General features: G+C 42.6%; 1 protein-coding gene and 1 long non-coding RNA gene across 9 annotated transcripts in view; one reads left to right on the forward strand and one right to left on the reverse strand.

Moving 5' to 3' along the window:
* KHDRBS2 (KH RNA binding domain containing, signal transduction associated 2) overlaps positions 1-5215 on the forward strand; it is a 431403-nt gene extending 426188 nt beyond the window's left edge. For 5 of the 7 annotated variants that reach the window (XM_082218359.1, XM_082218362.1, XM_082218361.1 and 2 more), the window contains 3 exons: positions 405-1451; positions 3593-3663; positions 4984-5215. The gene's annotated coding sequence lies outside the window, so the exon portion shown is untranslated. The remainder of the gene's footprint in view (positions 1-404; positions 1452-3592; positions 3664-4983) is intronic. The other 2 variants (XM_082218360.1, XM_082218363.1) reach the window with 2 other exon arrangements.
* Positions 1-21606, reverse strand: part of LOC309529951 — a 158206-nt gene that overhangs the window by 34112 nt on the left and 102488 nt on the right. The gene's annotated exons all lie outside the window — the stretch shown is intronic.

The raw sequence follows: 21606 nt of genomic DNA on the forward strand, positions 1-21606 counted from the left end.
TATACTCATAAAAATCTTTCTCCGGGGAGACTGATCATAACTAGAATACTGTTTAAAATTAAGCTATTTCCCCCTCTAAAATACAGGATGTAAAAATGACTTAAATACAAGAGGTTGGCTGACCAATTTATTTTGTTTTGAGTGTGTTTGACAACTGCAGCTGTTACTTTGCCACCTGCTGACTTTGCGTTTAGGACTGCGGTATATTTATATGTATCCTTGGACATTCTGTCCTGGAAAGCTCAGCCCAGGGGGTAATATAGGTGAAACGTGCAGCGGAAAATCAACATGAAGTATAAATTTGACATTGCCATGTCTGAAGTTTCAATTTCTTTTTTTTAACAAGGACACTGAATTTCCTCATCCATTTCTGATTTCGGTTATGAATTCTGCTTACTTGACAGGTACAGAGCACTTCATTATATGCACGCTCAGAAACCCTTAAACGGATGAGGCAGCTATTTGCATCTGATAGGAGCTAAGTGGGACATTAAATTAATGCCAAACAAGTGAGTGCTCATTTTGGTTTCATTATAAATGGCTGCAGTACAGCAGTAATGTGTTGACTCTTATGTGCTGACAACTTCTATATTTCTTCTAAACTTCCCTGAGAGCTAGACATGGAGGAATAAATTGCTACTCTAGATGATAAAATTAGGAGGAAATATATTCACAATAATTGCACATGGATCTCCCAAAATACACCAAAGTCTGAAAAAAGTGTTAGTGGATTACTGGTTTTCATGAAGGTTTGTTGACATGGATATGCATTTTCATATTCAACTATATCCTCACTTGTTTTAGGAGACATCCCAATTTTAGGAGAACATCAACCATGGGTAGGTATTCCATGTTCACTTCACACCTTGTATATCGGTAAGATATGTGCAGTGAAACTTGCATTAACACAATTTTCATTCATGAAAAATTATTTTTGGTGTTGTTGTTGTTCATATGTTGAAGGCAAGAGAATATTTGAACAATTTGCATCCACCTGAGCCACAATCCCCTTGTTTAGCTTTAAAGAAATAAGAAATAAGAAACATGAGTCTTTGATTGAGTAAATAAAATAAAAACCAGGAAAATAAGTAGTTTGTAGTTGACCTTTAGATATCAATTGTGTGAACCATATATTACCTTTTCCTACAGTAGATTGCCATTGGGAACATACTAAGTCCTCAGGTATTAAATTCCAGCTAGCTTTAACAATATCCAAGCCCTATATAGAACCAAATAATTTGAAATGGATATGCAGATGGTAAATGGACAAATCACAAACCAGAGGGAAATGGGAATCTTTTTTGTTGTTTACATTTTCTTCTCATTGTAAAAGTAGACTGTTCTCTTTGCTTTTGAAGTAACTTGTTCCAGAATGAACCAAAGGCCACAACATGTGTGAGAGATATTTGAGTATTTGGTTGCGTGCATCTACCGCCATAACATTCCCCAGTGTAGGTGAATTTATTTTGGTTTGGTGAAGCCAAATTTATTTAGATTTGGAAATAGGAGCTATTTATTTACAGTTATTTTTGTACAGTTGGGATATTGTGCATAGAAAATACATATGTTTACATTCAGTTATGTTTTCTCCCCTTTCCTTATCTCTTTATCATAGAATTTGTTCTCCGTGTATTTCTTTTCCTTCCTTCCTCTTGCTCAGAACTCAAAACTAACCACACACACAAATGAATGAATGAAATTGGGCAAAAAACCCCCACAAAAAACCACCCAGGGGCTACCTACCTGTTGTTGCTGAAATGTGTTTACGCATCTCCTATGTAACACTTTGTAAATGTACTAAGTGGCTGAAGTTTCATTCCAATCAGCAAGAGCCATATGGATCCATTATATGACTGGCTGGTTTTATAGCAGGTTTAAGGAAACTGTTTGTGATATTTAAGCAGGCATGGAGTATTTTTTAGGAGCTTCATGCATTCCCTTTCCCTGCACAAGTATTAAAGCATGTGTTGCGATCATAAATACCCAATGCCTTATTACATCTAGGCACTCTACTCTCAGGCCAAGACATTCTGGACAAGGAAGCTCAGAAGGGTACATTTCCTGACAGGTATAAATTCATATAACCTGACTGCATAAGCTGACACTAACCTATCAATGCCCATAGGAGCCAACTCCTATGGGCCAAGGTCCCTTCACACACACCCAATAAAATATTTGAGGGGGCTCGCCCCCCAGAGTTAATGAGCACTGCCATTCAAATGTGCTGTTTGTGCCACAACTTGAGTTTGATTATGTGGGGTGGGGCTTACCTGCCCCCATTTATTTGCTACTCAAGTTGGCACTCCTATCACTGCCTATGGCATTGGGAATGTAATAACTGCAGAGTCAAAGTCACTCCAAAGTCAAGCAACTTTATCCTGTGTAGCCAGTTGGTCACTCCAGGAGTCCCTCATCCACAGTAGGAATCAGTAAGCTCTGGACCACCTGAAATAACTCCATCTATCAACTACCAGAGGATGCAACGCAAACTGAGAAATGAGCCTTCTTCGCAGCCTGCACTGCCACATTGGAGGCATGATTATGTGCACTAACCAGGGTTCATTCAGCTTCGGAACCAGACCTGAGCCACTTACTTAAACAAAAACAACCATTTGCTTGGCTTACTTCATAGCCCGCCACTCCCCAGAATAAGAAGGAGCCACTCAGGCTCCACGACACCATCCAGGACACTTGGAAACAATCGTGTCAATGGCTCGTTTCATCTTGCTATTCCATAGCAAAACCAGAGCTTTGATAGTATTGCCAGCTATCTCTGCTAGAAGATCACCCAGAACATTCAGGAACTCCTCGGTTTCCATCAGTCTCCAAGGGTGGGCCATTTGAACAGGTCCACCACCCTTACATGGGAAAATTGCCACTACTAGCCTTCTCCCAAGGTTGTCCCAAGCAACTAATATGAAGTGGCATACTATCTGAGAACTTGGAGATTCCATATAAGCGTAATGGATAATAGCCATTGGTAGACCATTGATGAATGGCCTCTGAATCCATCTTTGTCTACACAAACGATCATAGTACCCCTTCATTGTCAGATAAGAACAAGTACTGTTTACAAAGGTTAAAAATGATCTAGGACTATCCTTCTCTTCTATAATCAGTTAGTTAGTATACATAATGAAATCTGACCAAGCCTAGGATTCATATATTACTAAACTCCTAATGTAATTACATCCATTGATGCCTAGGCATAATCTGTTCCTCAACATTATAATTAGGCTTGCATTGTTAATGCTCTTTCCTAATTTTCAATTCTAAAAGCATAGCTATACCCAAATATATGTTTTCTATCATTTTAGCCAGCAGCTTCTGGAGATGAATAAATTTCCCAGTTTGTTCCTTAATGGGCATTTCACTCTGCTTGAATCTCAGTTTAGAGAAGTATCTAATATTAATTCTGGAATTTGAGGGAGTACAGGGATCATAAATGTCATTTTTCCTTTAACATGAACTTTTGGGTAAAAGTAATATTTGATGTTGAACACTAATAGTACAGGATATAGTAACATCTGAAACTCGAAAATGAGTATAGATTAATTTCTCAGGCTTTATTCCTTCTTAAATCTCTTTCTAGGAGACAGAGATGAAACTTTCAAGGGAGAAAGATGTGAAGAGCTGACAAGCAGATGTTCCCAAGGCCTGCATGTAAGCCGCCATGGGAAACTGTTGAAGGGTGGGCTAGAAATTAACAAGTCAATATGACACCTGCAACCAAACTATGCATGGCAACTCTAGAATTAATCTGCTTTGCTTTTACCTGATATTTTGAGCCTACTAACAATAAATTTATTTTACATAAATATAACTGGGAAATCAGCTGTACTCAGCAATCCAAAAGGGGAGGAGAAAGCTTCTGTGGGATCAAGATTCACTCCTCCAGCTTTGAATCATTTTTAAAGGCAAAGGTCACGCTTCTGTTAGCCATTGTTTAATCATAATAACGATTATGATAGCAACATGCCAAAAAATGCACCGTGACAAGATCGGAGGGCCATATTTCACAGCATTTCTGACAGTATTTCTTCGACCATGTGAACACTCAAAGCGTTCACCCTTCTGTTTTATCAGGGTACCTGATCACATAAAGGGTTTTGTTCGCTTTCAAGCAAACACAAGTGGGAGCCCTCTGCAGACCTTCCATCCTCAACATGGGGGTGGCTGGGGACTGAGCAGATGGCTTGTCATGAACAGGGATGTTGAGGGTGGGGTTGCATCTACGTCCCTGCCCCCAAAGCCCAGATTTCACGTTTAAGCAAATGCATGAACCTGCTTCTGTTTACTGTGCAATCGTATACATCCTAAGAAATAAGCCGCAATGTGGGACTAACTCCCAGGGAAATGTCTATAGTATTGCGAGAGAAAACCTAAAACTGCCAGAAGTACTATCAAATGTTTTGCTAATTGCTATGCTTTTCAGTATACAGTGATTTAAAAGACAACTTGGGCACGAGATAACAGGCTTAAATACCCCTCTAATAAATACTTGCTAGTATTATTATTTTTTTATTATTTGCCTCCTTGAATATGTTTAGTTTCTCGTAACACCATCTATAAATGACTGTATTTGTAGCATCGGAACCAGAGATAGGGAAGCTGTGACGCTACAGATGTGGTTGGATTACAACTTCCATCACCCCAGACCTTTGGCCATGTTGACTGGGACTGATGAGAGCTAGAATCCAAGAATATTTGGAGAGCCACATCAATCACTGACCTCCATCACTGAGCACAGATAAACACTGAAGCATGACAAGGGGGCACAGAATATTTAAATATTAAGGCATCTGCATTTGCACACTAGTAAACTGAATCTGGAGTGCTTTGTCATCCCCATTAGGCCGTGGTGATGGAATATCAAAAACATTTGTATATCTTGTTTGTATTGAACTGCACAGGTATACTGGTGTTTTCACTGTGTCGTCTATAATTAATGACTGACTGAATCTAATTCCACTGTTTCCACAGGCTAGTGACAGCTGTAAACCAGAAAGAAATGCAGTGCCCAACAAATCAAAACACTGTGTTTGGAAAAGGTCAAGATTATCTTCGCCTGTTTAGCATTCCAAGGAGGAATGACTGGAACCTTTTGACATCCTTCTACCCCAAGGAGCAGGGGGGGGGGATGATAAAGACAAAAACTGTAACAAAGTGGGAAAAAGAGAACAACAAATAAATCTTTTACAAATGTTGTGAAAAATGAAGTCTGTGTGCATTACTCTTAGTGGGGAAGGCATCCGATCGCCCAGGACCATAATGCGTTTTACTTGAGTGGCGCTATATCTTACATTTTGTAGAAATGCTACTAATTACATTAGTTTAATTGTATTGCAAGGATTAAAAGTACTTCCCTTCTACATGGGACAAGGTTATCAGTTAAACACATCTCAGGCCATAGTCACATGATATTGTTGTTGTTGTTTAGTCGTTTAGTCGTGTCCGACTCTTCGTGACCCCATGGACCAGAGCACGCCAGGCACTTCTGTCCTCCACTGCCTCCCGCAGTTTGATCAAACTCATGCTAGTAGCTTCAAGAACACCATCCAACCATCTCATTCTCTGTCGTCCCCTTCTCCTTGTGCCCTCCATCTTTCCCAACATCAGGGTCTTTTCCAGGGAGTCCTCTCTTCTCATGAGGTGGCCAAAGTATTGGAGCCTCAGCTTCACGATCTGTCCTTCCAGTGAGCACTCAGGGCTGATTTCCTTCAGAATGGATAGGTTTGATCTTCTTGCAGTCCATGGGACTCTCAAGAGTCTCCTCCAGCACCATAATTCAAAAGCATCAATTCTTCGGCGATCAGCCTTCTTTATGGTCCAGCTCTCACTTCCATACATCACTACTGGGAAAACCATGGCTTTTACTATACGGACCTTTGTTGGCAAGGTGATGTCTCTGCTTTTTAAGATGTTGTCTAGGTTTGCCATCGCCTTTCTCCCAAGGAGCAGGCGTCTTTTAATTTCGTAACTGCTGTCACCATCTGCAGTGATCATGGAGCCCAAGAAAGTAAAATCTCTCACTGCCTCCATTTCTTCCCCATCTATTTGCCAGGAGGTGATGGGCCCAGTGGCCATGATCTTCGTTTTTTGATGTTGAGCTTCAGACCATATTTTGCGCTCTCCTCTTTCACCCTCATTAAAAGGTTCTTTAATTCCTCTTCACTTTCTGCCATCAAGGTTGTGTCATCTGCATATCTGAGGTTGTTGATATTTCTTCCGGCAATCTTAATTCCGGCTTGGGATTCATCCAGCCCAGCCTTTCGCATGATGAATTCTGCATATAAGTTAAATAAGCAGGGAGACAATATACAGCCTTGCCGTACTCCTTTCCCAATTTGGAACCAATCAGTTGTTCCATATCCAGTTCTAACTGTAGCTTCTTGTCCCACATAGAGATTTCGCAGGAGACAGATGAGGTGATCAGGCACTCCCATTTCTTTAAGAACTTGCCATAGTTTGCTGTGGTCAACACAGTCAAAGGCTTTTGCATAGTCAATGAAGCAGAAGTAGATGTCTTTCTGGAACTCTCTGGCTTTCTCCATAATCCAGCGCATGTTTGCAATTTGGTCTCTGGTTCCTCTGCCTCTTCTAAATCCAGCTTGCACTTCTGGGAGTTCTCGGTCCACATACTGCTTGAGCCTTCCTTGTAGAATTTTAAGCATAACCTTGCTAGCATGTGAAATGAGTGAAATTGTGCGGTAGTTGGAGCATTCTTTGGCACTGCCTTTCTTTGGGATTGGAATGTAGACTGATCTTCTCCAATCCTCTGGCCACTGCTGAGTTTTCCAAACTTGCTGGCATATTGAGTGTAGCACCTTAACAGCATCATCTTTTAAAATTTTAAACAGTTCAGCTGGAATACCATCACTTCCACTGGCCTTGTTATTTGCAGTGCTTTCTAAGGCCCATTTGACTTCACTCTCCAGGATGTCTGGCTCAAGGTCAGCAACCACACTACCTGGGGTGTACGAGACATCCATATCTTTCTGGTATAATTCCTCTGTGTATTCTTGCCACCTCTTCTTGATGTCTTCTGCTTCAGTTAGATCTTTACCACTTTTGTCCTTTATTATGGTAATCTTTGTACGAAATGTTCCTTTCATATTTCCGATTTTCTTGAACAGATCTCTGGTTCTTCCCATTCTGTTGCTTTCCTCTATTTCTTTGCATTGCTCGTTTAAGAAGGCCTTCTTGTCTCTCCTTGCTGTTCTTTGGAAATCTGCATTCAATTTCCTGTATCTTTCACTATCTCCCTCGCATTTTGCTTGCCTTCTCTCCTCCGCTATTTGTAAGGCCTCGTTGGACAGCCACTTTGCTTTCTTGCATTTCTTTTTCATTGGGATGGTTTTAGTTGCTGCCTCCTGTATAATGTTGCGAGCCTCCATCCATAGTTCTTCAGGCACTCTGTCCAGCAAATCTAAATCCTTAAACCTGTTCCTCACTTCCACTGTGTATTCATAAGGGATTTGGTTTAGATTGTATCTTACCTGTCCAGTGGTTTTTCCTACTTTCTTCAGTTTAAGCTTGAATTTTGCTATAAGGAGCTGATGATCTGAGCCACAGTCAGCTCCAGGTCTTGTTTTTGCTGACTGTATAGAGCTTCTCCATCTTTGGCTGCAGAGAATATAATCAATCTGATTTCGATGTTGCCCATCTGGGGATGTCCATGTGTAGAGTCGTCTCTTGTGTTGTTGGAAAAGCGTGTTTGTGATGACCAGCTTGTTCTCTTGACAGAACTCTATTAGCCTTTGCCCTGCTTCGTTTTGATCTCCAAGGCCAAACTTGCCAGTTGTTCCTTTTATCTCTTGATTCCCTACTTTAGCATTCCAATCCCCTATAATGAGCAGAACATCCTTCTTTGGTGTCACTTCGATAAGGTTTTGTAAGTCTTCATAGAACTGGTCAATTTCAGTTTCTTCAGCACCAGTAGTTGGTGCATAAACTTGGATTACTGTGATGTTAAAAGGTCTGCCTTGGATTCGTATCGAGATCATTCTATCATTTTTGAGACTGCATCCCAGTACAGCTTTCGCCACTCTTTTGTTGACTATGAGGGCCACTCCATTTCTCTTACGGGTTTCTTGCCCACAGTAGTAGATATGGTAGTCATCCGAACTGAATTCGCCCATTCCCGTCCATTTTAGCTCACTGATGCCCAGGATGTCAATATTTATTCTTGCCATCTCATTTTTGACCACATCCAACTTACCCAGGTTCATGGTTCTTACATTCCAGGTTCCTATGCAATATTTTTCTTTACAGCATTGGACTTTCCTTTCGCTTCCATGCATATCCACAACTGAGCGTCCTTTCGGCTTTGGCCCAGCCGCTTCATCAGCTCTGGATCTACTTGTACTTGTCCTCCGCTCTTCCCCAGTAGCATGTTGGACACCTTCCGACCTGAGGGGCTCATCTTCCAGTGTCATAACTTTTATATGCCTGTTGTCTTTGTCCATGGAGTTTTCTTGGCAGGGATACTGGAGTGGCTTGCCGATTCCTACTCCAGGTGGATCACGTTTGGTCAAAACTCTCCACTATGACCTGTTCATCTTGTGTGCCCTGCTCGGCGTAGTTCATAGCTTCTCTGAGTTCTTCAAGCCCCTTCGCCACGGCAAGGCAGTGATCCATGAAGGGGTACACACACATGATATTACCTCCGTTTAATAACTGCACTGCAAGATGATTAAAACTAGAGAAAAAATATTTTAAAGGTATATTGAAAAAACATATTTATGGCCTAAAAGACAGGTGCTGGGGACAAACCGAGGAACAGTGTGAACTTCACATCCTGTATGCCAGGCATAGGCAAACTTGGCCCTCCAGATGTTTTGGGACTACAACTCCCATCATCCCTGACCACTGGTCCTGTTAGCTAGGGGTGATGGGAGCTGTAGTCCCAAAACATCTGGAGGGCTGAGTTTGCCTATGCCTGCTGTATGCCATGAAGCACCCAACACTTTGGTGCCCACTAAGGTCTCTGTCCCTCCTGGTTTTTTATTTTATTTTTTTGTATGTTGGGCAGTGGCAGGGCTGGCTGATGAGACAAGTGCAGGCCTCCTGCTACCCAGATCTCTGGAAGAGAAAGAAAGTGGTTGGGCCTAGTCTTCCAGCTCCCCTTCAAAAGTCTTTAGAAAAGTAGGAGGAAAAGGTGCCCCAATTGTCGTCTGGTAAGTTTGGTGGAAGGGTGAGCAAGTGTGTGACTATTTTTCCTGGGATGTTTTTAAGGGTGCGTGTTGCCACCTTTTTATGGTATCGTGTTGGAGGTGAAGTGTTTTGCCTGTTTTTAATTCTTGAGCTAGTTTCTTCGGAGGTTCTTCTATGTTTTCTTTTGGGATCCCTGCAGGCTGCAATTCCTGGCCCATTTGGTAGTGAGAATGTAGGCCCTTATTTTCCCAGATGTTCAGTACATTTTTAAATAGGCCACAAAGAACATTTTTAATTACAGCTTTACCTATGGCGATTCACCCATAGTGGTCCCCCCCCTTATTCACCTCTTCTCTTGATATTATATTCATCAAATGATGAATATCCTCATGTAAACTGACCCTAAAAAAACAGTGTTGAAACTGGGCAGATTCATTTATTAAGATCAGATCAATATAATTTATATCCTGCTTTCCCAACAAAAATCTGTTGCCAAAGGCAGCCAACAACAATAATATTCTGGCAAAATATTTCAAAAGCATTCAGACCTGATTAAAACCCTTTCTTAACAACATTAGTTCTACAGGATGGTAAAACAGGTCTAGATTCTCAACTGTTTTTTCAAAATTCAATCAGTAGAAATACAGGAGGAGAAATATTATGATTTGCATTTAAGCTCTAATTAGCTCTTAGCAATCTGGCAGATACTTGATTAGGGAAAACAATTCAATAAAATCCCCTTACAATGCAATTGTATACATGTCTACTTTAAAAAAAAAATCACCCTGAGCTCAGGCTGCAATTGTATACTCAATTGTATACCACATTAAACTGAGTAAGACTTACTCCTGAGTAAACATGTATAGGCCAGTGCTACTACAGTGGTACCTCGGGTTACATACGCTTCAGGTTACAGACGCCGCTAACCCAGAAATAGTGCTCCAGGTTAAGAACTTTGCTTCAGGATAAGAACAGAAATCGGGCTCCGGCAGCGCAGCAGCAGCAGGAGGCCCCATTAGCTAAAGTGGTGCTTCAGCTTAAGAACAGTTTCAGGTTAAGTACGGACCTCCGGAACAAATTAAGTACTTAACCTGAGGTACCACTGTAATGTGGTTTACATAGAATCACAGAATCATAGAGTTGGAAGGGCCCCAATGGTCATCTAGTACAGTGGTGCCTCGCAAGACGAAATTAATGCGTTCCGCGAGTCACTTCGTCTTGCGGTTTTTTCATCTTGCGAAGCACGGCTATTAGCGGCTTAGCGGCTATTAACGGCTTAGCGGCTATTAACGGCTTAGCGGCTTTAAGAAAAAGGAAACAAACTCGCAAGCCATGGAAAACGGTTAATATAGTCATTTTAGCCTGTCCAAAGATCAATGCATTTATATTTATTATACAGTACATTCATTCATGCTTCCCAGGAATAGTCACATGAAAAAGTTAATTAGTACTACGACTCTGAAGCTGCCTATTTGACCTGTATTGTATCCATTCATTATGCTACTAGCAAATTTTATGGAACAATGATTTCTAAAAGAAATTGTACATTTCCCTTGAAAAATATACAGCGGTACCTCAGTTGTCGAACACTTTGGAAGGTGAATGTTCCGGTTTTCGAACGCAGAAAACCTGGAAATGCTTCCGTTTTTGAATGTGCCTCAAAAGTCAAACAGCTTCTGAGGCATGTTTCTCAGTTTTCGCAGTTGAATTTGCTAACCGCCCATTGCGCCACAGTTGTCAAACAATTCGGAAGTCAAACTGTCTTCTAGAATGGATTACATTCAACAGCCAAGGTACCACTGTATATCAGAAAGTTTTCAACCCTACATCAGGGCTTATGTCATAGGTTTTCAACCTTTTTGAATCCACGGCTGCCTTGACCAACTACATTCTTTCTGTGGCACCCCTGTGGGGCTCAGAAGCCTAGTTATGCAGAAGCCTTTTCCTGCAGAGCTGGCAGCCTTTTTTGAACACTCCCTTGTGGTGTGTTCCCTCAGCCTCCTGCCACCCCTGGTCTCTGAGCTGCCATCCCTGCCCCCAGAAGAGGTGCCTCCTCACACTGCCCCACAGGGGCCTGGGACCTGTCTGTCCATTCCCAACAGCAAGGGCTGGCAGACTGGGCTCCCTTGCCCGCTACCTTGCTTACTCTGAGGCTGCCTCAGCTCCTAGCAGCAGCACCCCCTGGCCAGCCCCAGAAGACCATTTGCCTGCATAGCTTGTAGCCAGCGCTGCTGCAACAAACAGCTGCACAAGCCTTTGAGAGGCAGAGACATAAGAAGTCATCAGAGGTGAGAGGGAAGTGAAGAGGGACAGGCCAGTGTTGCCCACGACACCCCTGACCACCATTCAAGGCACCCCAGGGTGCCACAGCACATTGGTTGAAAACCACTGGCTTAGGTCTTTAAAATACCTATGTAGTTGCATAGAATAGCCAAATTATTTTCATCAGTCAGCAGGGTAATCATATAAGAACATACAGAATTGCCTTGTACTCATTGGTTTATGGATGAGTATAATGGTGAATGGCCGATACCTGGTTAAAAAGGTAAAGGACCCCTGACAGTTAAGTCCAGTCGCAAACGACTCTGGGGTTGCGGCGCTCATCTTGCTTTACTGGCCGAGGGAGCCTACGTTTGTCCGCAGACAGTTTTTCCGGGTCATGTGGCCAGCATGACCAAGCCACTTCTGGCGAAACCAGAGCAGCACACATAAATGGTGTTTACCTTCCTGCTGGAAGGTATTTACCTGTTTATCTACTTGCACTTTGATGTGCTTTCGAACTGCTAGGTTGGCAGGAGCAGGGACCGAGCAACAGGAGCTCACCCTGTCACAGGAATTTAAACCACCGACTTTCCAATTGGCAAGCCCTAGGCTCAGTGGTTTAGACCACAGCGCCACCCGATACCTGGTTAGCAAGCCCTAAACCATGCTTAGCACACTCCACTTTCTATTTTTAGAAATGTAGAGCCATAGTCTGGATCAGAATCTCAGGGCAAGGGGATGAGGTTGGCATTTTCCTCTCTGTGCTGTTTTCTCTCTGCTATCTGGAAAAATAGCAGCAGAGAGAGGCAGTTTTCAGTGTAAAATGGTACAGGGAGGAAACGTCAGGCTGCCTCCCTGTACTACATTGTGCCACTCTGGATCAAAGGCCCAAACTGCTGATGGTGTGTGTTTGTGTTTGTGTGTGTGTGTGAGAGAGAGAGAGGGGGGGGGGAATGGCCAGTGCTAAATACTTATTTTTTTAAAAGCAGCATACTTTAATGTAACATGTCCTTGGACCCTCAGCCCATCAAGGGAAAGTCACAGGATAGCCTCATACTTTAGGCAAGAATGCCGTTTCTGATTTATGCAGTTAAAATATGGTGCTCTTGGATTTGCTTTTTATGACTCAGAATGTCATTGTTTTGAATCTTCCTTACCTTTGGATCTGAAAGGAGCAATAGACATTTTGTTGCCTAAACTACTTGGCAGGGTTGTGGAAGTAGGGTGTGATACAAATACAGAATTCGTGAAACAGCCATTATTTTGAAATTGTATTGTGGGGGGGGGGGAGCACAGTCCAGAAGCCAACACGAATGGGAAATGCCTTCAACTGCTCAGAATCCATTCTTGGTTATTTCTTACAGAAGAGGTTGGCTTTGGGACTGTGCAATCAGGAAGAAAGTTGATGGACTGCAAAACCTTTCAGTCTGAAGGAAATGCCTTAGGTTTGGAACGGGCAGTAAATGGAAGCTTGCACTGTGATGGTCATGTCCTATATCTGTCCAGGGGATAAATAACATACTTTAACTTCCAGGCATTCAAGCATGCTAACCTTCCTTGCATAAAATCGTTTAGCAAAAGGATCGGTTCAATAACTTCCTTGTTAGTCACCTGCTAGTCCTCTAGGCCACACATACACAATTTCAAATGCAACATCTCTAGCTTATTGATTTACAATGTCTATTTACTATTAATCAAACTATACAAATAAAAACAGCAGCAGTTTTATGGAGTATATAGTCCGACATCTATCAGCACTGTTCCTGAGGATCACGAGAACTAATTAATCCCTAAATGTAAATTTCCTTAAACAGCCTTGTAAAATGCACATGAGCAGGATATTCGTGTAAAAGTAATACAGGTGCTTAAGCTTTCCCAAGACATTTTGCTCTCTGTGGTGAATGGCAAGATTGCACCCCTGCATCCCACATGGCAATTGGAGTCATACCTCAACACAACTGGCAACTGAATCTTACAGCAACACTGCTGACAAGACAGTGTCCTCCAGCATATAGGCTTGGTTTCAGGGTGTTCTAGGAGAATGGTCGGGAGCTGTCACCATGGATTAGATAGATGATAGATAGATTTCATTGCATTTAGGTTCCACTTTCACGCCAAGGAACTTAAGGTGGCATATATGGTTCTCCAACTCCTCATTTTATCCTCACAACTATCCTGTGAGGTTAGGATGAGAGAGGGTGCCTGGCTCAAGGTCACCCAGTAAACGTTCTGGTTGAGTGGGGATTTGAATCCTGATCTGCCAGGTCTTACTCCAACATCACACCACACTGCTACCTGAGGCAGCTGTCTCAATGCGCCTAATGGTAGGACTGGCCCTGACAGACACTATCGGATCTATCTCTCAGGTAATTCTTACCAGTAGTTGACAACATCTCCTTTTTCAAGCATGAACAGTGGAGATAAACAACAACAAAAATCAAAAAGTACACAACCAAATTAAACAATTTCCACATAAATCGTAAGATCTAAAATAAATATAAAAAATAATATCAATAACAGCAACAACTCCCCCACCTTCCAACAACCCCCTAAACAACACCCCAGCCCAAGAGTCTGTTCTGCAGCCTCAGCTTTTGTAAGTGGGGACAGGTAGGGTCCCGCCCTCCTAGGCCAGGTGGGGAAAGGCCTGCAAGGCAAGGAGCAGCTAGCTGGAACTTGGAATTGTCTTGTCCCTGTTAGGCGGCAAAGCAGCACTGGCGGTTCATGGAGGGCTGGGCTGGGGAAGGACACAAGAACAAAGGAAGCAGCCTTATACTCAGTCAGACCATTGGTCCATCCAGTTCAGTATTGTCAACACTGACTGACAGCAACTCTCCAGGGCTTCAGGCAAGGTTCTCTCCCAGTGCCACCTGTAGATGCTGGGGACAGAACCTTCTGCTTGCAAAGCAGGGGCTCTGTAACTGAGCTGCAGACCTCCCCTGTCTGCGCCATCCTCCCAAAGGCAGGGCTGCCCCTGCCAACATGGGGAGGCAGCAGTGGGGATGTTAGGGAAGCTCTGCTGCTGCGGAAGCAGCTGCTCTAAAGGCATGTGCACACCTGCAGGGCCTCTGCCACCAACCTGGAGCTCCTGCAACCTCACGGATGCTGCCTAATCCCTGCCCCATCCCTGCCCTAATGAGCATTGTGCTGCACCTGGGAGGAATCTACCTGACCACTAGCACCACTGGGCCATCACTCAGGTGGGGACACACAGAAATATTTTTTGCTCATTCATATCATTTATTGTTTCTGGATCTGTGTGCACTGATCCCCATCCTCAGAATCACAATCTAAAAAATAAATAAATCAAGGTTTTGAATTTCAGCATTACCTGGAAGTATAACAAGTGACTTCCTGGTATTTTGTGGTACCCATGATCTCCCTTGTGCCCAAATTTAACTCTCCCCATGCATATCTAGGATGGTGACTCTGCTCAGAGTTCTGGACAGTGAAGGCAATACAAAGGCTGGCAATTATTGGTATGTAGCTCTTTCCATTCATTGCCATGTATGTGGTAGATACCACATGCTTGTAATGGCAGGAGAAAGAGAGAGAAATGGAGGCCACTTATATCCACTGTTGCTTGCCATTGTAGCTCAGCTGGTGCCGAATTACATCAGTGTGCATGAAATGACAATCTGGGCCATGCCGTCTCCGCAGCTTCAGCTAATAATGAGCTGCTAGGCTGTGTTCCCGGAGACATCTTGGAACAAGCAATTGTCATTGCTCATTGTTAGTATAATGAGGAGAAAGGGAGAAACGTTGTTAAATGTTTCCCTGATAGTCTGAGAGAGAGAGAAGAACAATTCTGTTTTGTCGTAACACCTTCTAGCCTTTCGTTATAAGGGCATTCTCATTAGGCGGAACTGAAAGAGGCGGCAAAGATAATACTTTAAAGGGTAAAATTAGGGTTGGTAGACATCCAGGATTAGGATGGGTAAAACAGAAATGGATGGTTTTGTACAGCATCCAGAATGTTCCTCATTTTGGATACATGCACACATATCCAGAGAAGTGCATGGCGCTATATCTGCATGCACAATTGGGCCTCTGCATTGTCTTCTCTATTTTTGAAACAGCAACATGGGAAGGGCCAAAACTCAGTGGTAGAGCATCTGCTGTGGAAGCGGAAGGTCCCCAATTTAACCCCCTGCATCTCCAGGTAGGGCTGAGAAACATTCCCTGCCTCAAACCTTGCAGAGCCACTTCCAATCAGTGTCGGCAACACTGAAGCTAGATGGACCATTGGGTCTGACTCATTATAATGCAGCTTCCTGTGTTGCTAGTTGCCCATCCCCTAGAGAAGCAGTTGGCAGGGACACCTGGGATGGGAGGAAGGTTGGCTGAAGTTGAAAAGCCATGCTGTGCATTTGCACCTTCATGGACTTACTGGATCATAGCAACAAATCTCTAGAAACAAATTAGTACTACTACTACAACAACAACAACAACAACAACAACAACAACAACAACAACAACAACAAAATAATAATAATAATAATAATAATAAGGAGGTATACTTTGTAATCCTTTAGACCTGCCTCATAAGATCTTTTCATACAATTCCACTGGCCAGGTAATGTGGGCTTTCATTGCCCCAACCCCCTGCACATTTTTAACCAGCCGGGTGCTATATGGGTTGCCTAAATCATTCACAGGCCACATCTGTGCATACCTGCTATCAACCCGTTTTGGATGCGTCATGCAAAAATTGGATCTGCTGCTCCAGAGGAACAATTCAAACAACCTATGAACCATGACCATATCTGTACCTGCACAATAGATAAAAGAGATGCGTTGGCAATGAAAACAGTAGTGATGTGAGTGGACCCTAAAATTAGGCACTGCCACGATTCTTGCCATGACTCTCATTCAGAGCCCATCACATGAAAGCTCCCAGATTTGACCTGCTATGTGTGGAACTGAACAGGAGAAATACCAACCCTCTACTCAGAAAAGCAGGACCACCACTCACACCTTCCTTTCCTATTGCCGCGTGGAAGGGAACCTCTCCCCAGCTGTCTCCTAGATTAAACAGCAGAGGCTTGAAGGAAGGGGTGGGAGAATGCACAATGGATTGGACCCAGAGAAGTGCGAATGGAACTCTATTCATGCAACAGCCTAGCACACATATGCACTTATCTCTAAAGTAGCTCCTGAGGATCAGGGCGTCCTCCAGAACTGTGTGGCATGGGACCTATAGTTAGAAAGTGTGATTGGCACCAATTCAGGGATATCACTTGTTGCATGAAGCTTCAGGGAAGCCATCAAAGAAAGGCTGCTCACAATCCTAGTGGGGAGGGGAAACCCCCCTCCACCCAGCAAGGACCCTGTTGCCCCAAGAATCTTTGGCCGAAGGTTTCCAGGTGTGGTTACACACACACACACACACACACACACACACGTGTTGTCTCCATAGATTTGCATAGGTGAATAATAACGGCTGAACCCTGGAAAAAGCTGGTGGGGGAGAAGGGTCAACAGGGTCCTTGCTTAGAGGCCGGCTTCCCCTCCCATCACTCACTCACCATTTGAGAGTGCAGCCATTCTTTTCCTCCTTTGACAGCTGCTGTGATAGTCACCTTTAGAGTAGCACCATTGACGGCAGCCCCTGTGAACCTCCAAAATGGATCTGCAGCTTCAGGACCAGATTGCTTAGCTTTAGTCCTCTTCAGAGGAGATCTGCTTTGCTCTGGAGGTCCAAAATTCCTCTGAGACAGACTGCCTCGTGAGGAGCATATGCACAACCATAAATATATATGTAAATGTGAGGCACCATTAGATTGTGGGATCCAATCACCAACACCACCTGCATGGTGAAGAGGCACGATCCTACTAAGACTATGATATCCCCGATGCCTTAGTAGGCCCTGAGACAAATAGTTGTCTCCATTTGGCTCCTTTACTACAATCCTATGCACACTTAACTGGGAATAAGCACCAGTGGGGCTTGTGTCTCAGTAGACATGCACAGAATTGCTGTGACATGCTTATGACTTCCATTTCTTACCTACAGGCCTGTATGCATTTTCACATTGCTATTGTTGCTGTTAAAAATAGGAGGAGTTAATATGACCCCATGACCTTTTAGAAGTGCTTTGATCAAAATGAGCAGCAATCATATTCAGGGGATCTTCCATCCTGATTTGTTTGCACAGAAGTTAAACTTATTCCCACTAATTTGTCATTTATTCTGCACTTGTTAGTGCATTTCCCTACCACTTTCCAACCTGCAAACCTAACTTTCCAGTTTGCGGCAGAATCCCTCCCAGGAAAAAAAATCTGCATCTGGTGGTGACTTGGGAGACCATTTCATGATCTTAAGGTGAGAAAAACAATAACTTTGCTACAAATACCTTCAGTATATACAGAGCAATTGTATATACAGAGCCACTGATCCTGAAAGACTGTAGAGCTTGTCAGTTGGTTAAAAGTAACAAATATTGACTTCTTCTTTTTTACATATGGACCACAGAGGATCTAAGAATCTCTTGGCTTGTTAGTCAATTTTTCTCCCCATGTCCACACACCGAAACACATGTCCTGAAATAAAAACATTGCTCCAGACGTTTACAAGGACTGGGTACTAAGCTCCATTTGATTTAACAATAAAGTTGGCTGTTTGGGGAGCTATAACTTCTCTGTAAATGGAACTGTGTGAAATGTTTGCTTACAAATTCTATCCTGTAAAATGTCATGTTTCGGGGACATTTAACAACAAAGCTCTTTTGTTAATAATGCTTCCATGCTGAGCTTAAGAATCTATTAAAATGAACACAAAGCCCATATCACCATGTATGATTAAACAACGCGGGGGCTGTATTCCCATGGTACCTAGTTTTTATTGAAATAATATGGTTTCGTTGTCCCGGAGATTTCCTCTGAGATCTCACTCATCTGTCAGTGGTATCCTTCATCATGACCCCATGTTCTTGCATCATACAGTGAATCTACTACTTGTTTGTCCTATTTTATTTCTCTTATAGTTCAGTGTGGCTTACTTTGTCAGCTCCTTTGACAATATGTCTTCCAGAGGGTTTCACTTCTTTATTAATTTAATTTACGTCCAGAATTTATGAGCCGCCATTCAGCACAAGCTCTCAGGGCAGTGTACAGCTTAAAGAGCAAAACAATACAGCAACATTCAGCAACAAAACAATATGAAGCACAGAGCCCAGCAATGTCATCAGTCATTCCGTAGACCACATGAATCATAAAACAGTGGGAATCAGTGGTTCAACTTGCTGTAACGCATGATCCAATTTTTAAAAAAAGATATTGGAGATGGTTCTCTTGGAAGGACATTCCTAATGATTCCTGATGATTGAAAAGACACTTTCTCCTATCCCCTCCTACCCAACCTCAGATGGTGGTGAGACACGGAGGGATTATGAACATAAGGCGAGGATTGTCGACTTCAGAGGTTGTTGAACAGCTTCCATCAGCCACAGCCAGCAGGGCCAATGGTCATGGATCATGGAAGTTGTAGTCCAGCTCTATCTGCATAGCCATAGATTAGGGTTGCCATATTTTAAAAAGTGAAAATCTGGACACCAAAGTTGTTAAGCTTTTGAGCCTTTTTTGGGGGGGCACATCGTAGCAGCTGCATTTTGTGCTAAGTTATTGATGTTCCTGTCTTTTACAGTTATTTTGCTTGCCTTCTGTAATGGGTAATTTTGAATATTTAAGATCCCAATATATTCAATGGAGATGAATACATGCAAATATTCAAAATTTCTCACTTTCATTCATATTTTGGATTCAATATTCACCTTTTCAATCTAATCTTTTTATAAAAGAAAAAAATTCAAAATGAAGATTCAAATGGTTTAGACTTATTGCCACCTCTTGGTTGTTTGATTTTGGCACACTTCGAATATGTAATGATAAGCTCCAGAGTATCAAACACTGTTAAACATCATTGCATGTTAGATGTAAAAAACTACCATTACGTAACTATTAGAACTATTAAATATTAAATAACATTGCTTGACAACCAACAGAAATAGTCAAATATTATATACTAAGTAACTGTCAAATAGTTTTAGGGGAAGCCTGGGGCTCTTTAGAAGCTAACAATTCAATAAAATCCCCTTACAATGCAATTGTATACAGGTCTACTTAAAAATAAATCACCTTGAGCTCAGGCTGCAATTGTATAATTTAGATGGATGTGAGCCACATTAAACTTAGTGAAATTTACTCCTGAGTAAATATGTATAGGCTAGTGCACTAATGTAATTTACATAGAATTGTAGAGTTGGAAGAGACCCCAAGAGTAATCTAGTCCAACCCCTGCAATGCAGAAATCTCAACTAAAGCATCCATGACAGATAGCCATCCAACCTCTGCTTTAAAAAATTCATGAAAAGAGTGTCCACCACCTCCCTAGAAAGTCTGTTCCACTGACAAACAGGTCTTGCTATCAGAAAGTTCTTCCTGGTGTTTACTTGGAACCTCCTTTCTTGTAACTTGAATCCATTGGTCCGTATCCTCACCTCTGACACAGAAGAAAACAAGCTTGCTCTATGCATCTTCTATGTTACAGACCCTTAGATATTTGAAGATAGCTATCATATCCCCTTCTCAGTCTCCTCTTTTGCAGGCTAAACATACAAAATTCCCTCAATTATTATTCTAAGGTTTCCAGACCCTTGATCATCTTGGTTGCCCTCCTCGGCACACATTCCAACTTGTCAATATCCTTCTTAAATTGTGGCAACCATAACTGGACACAGTCATCCAGGTGTGGTCTGACCAAGGCAAATTAGAGCTGTGCCATTATCTCCCTTGACCGGGACACTATGCTTCTGTTGATGCAGCCTAGAATAGTATTAGCTTTTCTTTTCTTTCCTTTTTTGCTGCTGCTGTATCACATTGTTGGCTCATGTGAAGCTTGTGGTCTACTAAGACCCCTAGACCCCTTTCACATGTACTACTGGCTATCCAAGTGTCACCCATCTTAGATTTGTGCAACTGGTTCTTCCTGTGTTACAATTTGTCCCTATTGAAATTCATTTTGTTTGTTTGGGCCCAGTTCTCCAGCTATCGGTACTATCAGTACTGTCATGTACTGAAGACCATTGATTAATTATGCACACTCTCTCCTGGCAAATAAAATACTGAAATCCAGCATCACTCGGTGTCAAATACAGGTATCTAGAGAATATTCAGCAAATATCAGAGCAGGCGGAACACACCTGGTGAATATATTCAGACACAAAAATGAACAGAATTTTTGGGAACGAATTCATTCAAGTCTAAGAAAGCAAACAACTAACTTCTCAGGTTGGCTGTTGGGATGATCACATAAAGATGTCAAAGTACCATCTAACAAATGACTCAGCCTACCATGATTAGGAGTACAGGTGGTACAAAAGTCCCTTTGAAGATGGAGGGCTCCTTGCACAATGTTAAACAACTGCATGCAGAGCAGCTAGGCATTCTGTTAATTCAAACAGAAACTGACTTGCTGGGCCTGTGCCACAAGACTGTGCACACAACAGCATGTGTTACCTTTAACCTAGCTAGCACATTATATTGCCAAGGGGAGGAGTGGCCTCGAGGTCTCTTGGCACAGTTTTTTTGTATGCCCCTGAGCCCACTACTACATTGCCAAAATATTTAAAAACACACACACAGCCCAACAACCTGAAGACAGCTCTGTTTGCAGGCACTACCAGGACTCTAATTTAGAGTCTTTGAATACAGTGGTACCTCTGGTTACGTACTTAATTCGTTCCGGAGGTCCGTTCTTAACCTGAAACCATTCTTAACCTGAGGTACCACTTTAGCTAATGGGGCCTTCCGCCGCCGCCGCCGCTGCTGCTGCTGCTGTGCCGCCGCTGCGCGATTTCTGTTCTCATCCTGAGGTAAAGTTCTTAACCCGAGGTACTACTTCTGGGTTAGCGGAGTCTGTAACCCGAAGTGTTTGTAACCCGAGGTCATAGCTGTCAACTTTTCCATTTTCTTCCAAGGAATCCTATTCAGAATAAGGAAATTTCCCTTAAAAAGGGAAAACGTTGACAGCTAGGTCTGAGGTACCAATGTATGTGCACAGCTACCTAGTGTGATATACCACCATATTTCAAGTTACAGTCTCTACCTGAGCAGTGAATTATCCTCAGGCTCTGGGCTGCCTTCATCTACCAAGGCTTCCCAATGAACCCTCTGAGACAGGAAGAAGTA

The sequence above is a fragment of the Podarcis vaucheri genome (assembly GCF_965113315.1).
Source record: "Podarcis vaucheri genome assembly, chromosome: 3".
In the NCBI taxonomy this organism is placed as follows: Eukaryota; Metazoa; Chordata; class Lepidosauria; order Squamata; family Lacertidae; genus Podarcis; species Podarcis vaucheri.